Below are 4,885 nucleotides of genomic sequence, written 5' to 3' on the forward strand. Positions count from 1 at the left end.
TAGGGTTTTTCTCTCTCCTCCATTTTTCGGTTTCTCTCTCTTCTTTTTTTGAGTTTCTCTCTCTTGCCACTCTCTCTCACCGAATTTGGTCACTCTCTCTCTTGCATTTTCTTTCTATTCTTATTTTTTTCATCAAAATCGCTCGAAATCAAAGTAGAATCAATGAAAAATTAGTGAAGAGTTGGAAATAAATAATCAATTGCGAAAATCTTATTGTTTTTCATATACATTGATGGTTGTGGGGGTTATTTTGATGAAAAATGATGTTTTTTCCACTTCTTTTCTTCTACTTGGTGATGTTTGTGAAGTTTTATCCTTGGTTGTATGGTATTGTCATAGATTTGGTTCAGATGATATCATATTCGCATGGTCACATGGTACCAGATTTGCATGGTCACATGGTACCATGTTCACATGGTACCATGTTCACATGGTCACAAGATACCAGGTTCACATGGTCACACGATCACATGATCTCCATAATAGTTGGATTGATAATAATAGTCACATGGATTTAAATTAAATGGTCGAATGGTAATAATGATCACATGTTACTATGTTCATATGTCACATAGTCACATAGTTAAAAATAGTAATAATTGTCACATGGTCACTGTGTCCAGAATAGTCAAATTGATCTGTATTTTGTGTTTATATTTTCTATAACTATTATAGACAGACGAGATAAGAGATCAACAATTGTACAATTTCTGTATGATGGTAAATGGATAATGAAAAAGAATGGAGAATATGAATGAGAATGAAAGGTGATGAAAAACCAAAGAGTATTGCAAGTTATTGGATCCGGCTGTAATTGAAAATTGCGTACGGCATTGATCTTAAATTCGAAACGTTGGAGTGTAAAAAAATACAATCTCATGCATAGTTGCAAACTCGTATCAGAATCTAGCAAAGCTATGAATGGTACAAAGAAATTGGAAGACAAACAAAAAAGTGAGAGATCTAAACAAAACTGCTTTTCAGGTCTTATTAAAATTCAAAAGTGGATCTATGTCACAACAGAATTATCAACATCAACAAAGTTTCAGTGAAACCTTAATTTTGAATAAATAAAAAAATATAAATTGTATAATAATGTTATATTATATCTGTACACTAAAATATTAAGATCTTTGTATAATATTATGTTAAAATAACGCGTTATAATACTTTGGTTTCATTCTACATATGAAAAAACAGTAAATAAATTATCTCATATAAGTAGTGGTTGGGTCCCATGTGACCAGCATGTGACCAATGTGACCAATGTCAATTTTATACTATGTGACCATTGTGACCGGATGTGACCTGTGACCAAGTGACGAAGGTAAATACAGGTAAAAACGTAATTTCCAAGCTTTGGTCTGTTATTATAAGGTATAAGGAACTCAAATATTATGTTGATGACAAAATTACAAAACGTTAAAACGAGTTTGTAATACAAAAAGACCAAAATTATCAAAATTCTTCATAAAAGACTATGAACACTAATGTATCACATTTTTTAGAACTACTTTTGCACACAAAATTTGAATAACTCAATTACTATAGTTAAATATAGTTCAAAATGGTGCATATGAAAGATGTGATAACAATCAGATCGATTCATTTGAAAGAATCCACTAAATCGACCTTGTGACCAGCTGTGACCCATTGTGACCGAAATATTGTGGGTCCCAATTTGAACATGTAATATTTCTGGTGGGGCACAGTGTAATCCAAGTGTGCAAAAAAGTTACGGTTGACAATTCAACACTAATTTTGGTGGGACACAACATTTCAACCCATATTTTTTGACCCATTTTTTTTCCTCCAAAATTTTTCAACTCAAATTTTTTACCTTCCAATATTTTTCACTTCATATGTTCAAATATAAAATAAACATAAAACATAATATCATAACATAAAATTCTATAGGTTTATAATAAATAAACAAAATGTCATAACAAAAAAAAATAAGTTCATAACATAAATAAGTTCTTAATTCTATTTTTAAACATTTCTATTGACAAATATGACGGCTGTCAACTGCTCACGCATCTTGGTGACATTGTCATCACATATAATTGTTGTTCTTGTTGTCCTTCTTGTTCTTGTCCTTGTTGTTCTTCGTCTTCTTTTGCTCGCCCATCTTCTACTTCTTCTTCATTTATTAGACCTTTTCCCTTTTTCTTCTTCTTAGAAGACTTTGTCGAACGACCATGTGACCATGTGAACATGATAATAGTTTGAGTTTAGAACACCTAAATCCAAATTTTGTTCTCTAACAATTTTTTCTCCAAAATTTTTACATGCAATATTTCTGGTGGAGTCTAGTATCATCCAAGTGTGTAGAAAAGTTACGGTTGACAAATAAGTGTTTCGGTGGGATCCATTTGTTTACTATTTTCAACCTATATTCTGTTGTCTCTATAAATAGTTTCATATATAAATAAACAAAAAGCATAAAAAAATTATAACTTAGTATTCTAATAAACAAACAAAAGAAGGTTATACTTAATGTTCATAACAAAAAGAGATAAATTATTAGTTGAAATAAAAGTTAGTCATTTCTAGCTGAAATAAAAGTTAGTCAACGATGTTTCTGCACATCCAAATGGAAGATATCATTTGAAGTAAGGTCCGAGATCGCCCAAAATTGGCAAGTCGCCCGATTTTTCCCACCACTTGATGTGCTCCGTAAAAATAGTGTCATTAACCATGTAATTACTTCCTATATAAGTCACCGAATTCTATAAAATGTAGAGTCGTATCTCATACATTGTCTCCTCAATGCGCTACAAAAAAATATATGTTAGCATTCTGGATCATGTTTCAAAATCCATGTGACCATGTGACATGGTACCATGTGACCGTGTGACATGGTACCATGTGACCGTGTGACATGGTACCATGTGACCGTGTGACATGGTACCATGTGACCGTCTGATATGGTACCATGTGACCGTGTGACATGGTACCATGTAACCTGTGACCCTGTGACGTATATGAAGATATGACTTTGTGACCATACCACCATATGACCTGTAATCCTGTAATCTATATGAAGATGTGACCCTGTGATCATACCACAATGTGACCTATATGACACTGTAACCCTATGACCATATGACTCAATTGATTAATTCACTTCAAACCCAATATTTTATGTCAAAATCCCCAAAAATTTGAAAAACCCAAAATCCCAAATTTCTATGGGTCAAATCTCAAAATCACACTTCAATTCAACAACAACAATTTGAAAATCCAACAAATCTGAAAAAAATTGAAGTTTAATCTACCATATTTTTGTCTAGCCCTACAATCTTCATACGGTTTTCATTCTCGGTCGAAGATTGTGATGAAGATGAGTAACGAGATGATTTTAAAGCCATGTTCTTCTCTCTCGTCGGTTTTTTTCTTCGAATCTTGAATCTAATCGGAGATTTAAATAGAAAATAGATTTTTTGGAGAGAAATCAGCACACAATGCAAAAGATTGGAAGTTTTGAAAAAGAATGAGAGAGCTGAAATCGTGAGAGTTTAGAAGAGAGAGGAGAAAATTTTAGGAGGAGAGAGAGGAGGAGAAGAAGAAGAGTAAAGTTAGAGAGAGAGAGGGAGAAGAAGAAAAATAAGGTTGCGTAACTTTACTTTTTTTTTAATATAAATGTTTTAAATTGAAAAAATAGAGGGTTTTTTTTTGTCTTTTTATTAATATGTAAGGATTTTATTATCTTTTGGTATGTTCAACTCTTTTTTTTTTCAATTTTTTGTTTAGAAGGTAGTAGTGGAAGTAGATATAGCATGCAGAAGGTATTTTAGATATATCCCCAACTAAATGATTAACGTTGTATAGATACTCTATTTTCGTCGCTGTCACGGAAAAGTTCGTTGACTTTGATTCTTGTTCATACTCATTAGGAATTTTTTTCTTTTAATTTCTATTAAATATTTGGAATTATTTTCTCTCTTCTTGAAATTTTAATCCAAAATAAAGTACAGGAAAATAAAAAATCTTAAAATTTTCATTTTAATATTAAAAATTTTAGAGAATAATTTATTACTAGAACTTTCAATATTTCAGTATTTTTATGACCATATTAATGTAAACTAGCAAATTTAGGTAAATTATTATCAATTCTAATACTTCAGAATATCTTAGTTTTAATAATTTTAAATTAAGGATATTTAAATATAGCATACATACTTTCGGATATTAAGATGAAGATTTCAAAAGTAGATACTAAAATGTAGACATACACAAAGACTAGTTTTTTTCAGTTTTCTGAAAGTTTTGTAATCTTTTCAAAATATAAAATTGACAAGATTAATTATGCTTATTATGAAGTAATCAGGTGCAGGTTTGTCATGTTGTATCTTAAAATTTTATTTTTCTTTTAAGAAAAATAGATAAATTAAATATCTTGCATTATGTCAAATATAATTTTAATTATTTATCATATGTATATTAATAAATATAATTATAAATTATTAGTATTTAAAAATTATTTTTTAAAAATATGGGGCCCATCAAATTGTGGGACCCTGTACCTTTGCTCCACTTGCACACCTTTTTACGGACCTGATTATATTTCAAATTTAAAGTAATATGTTAAAATCATACATTTTGCGGTAAATTCACTTCTTCAAAATGAAATTTTTCGTTTTGGAAAATATAAGCTCAGAAATATTATGTATAGAAACAAATGTAACGCCCCAGACCGCTACAGGATGATGGAACTGATCTCACACATCAACATGAGATTTTTTAGCGTGTTTTATCTTCATTCGCACACATTCTATAGAGTATTTCTCATAAGATCACTCAATATAATATTACTTCATAACAAACACCTAGTTTTAGAATTCTTTTGAAAATTACAATAAAAAAGATAAATATATATGAA

Source organism: Tarenaya hassleriana, unplaced genomic scaffold, assembly GCF_000463585.1.
Source record: "Tarenaya hassleriana unplaced genomic scaffold, ASM46358v1 Cleome67, whole genome shotgun sequence".
NCBI classification, from domain to species: domain Eukaryota; kingdom Viridiplantae; phylum Streptophyta; class Magnoliopsida; order Brassicales; family Cleomaceae; genus Tarenaya; species Tarenaya hassleriana.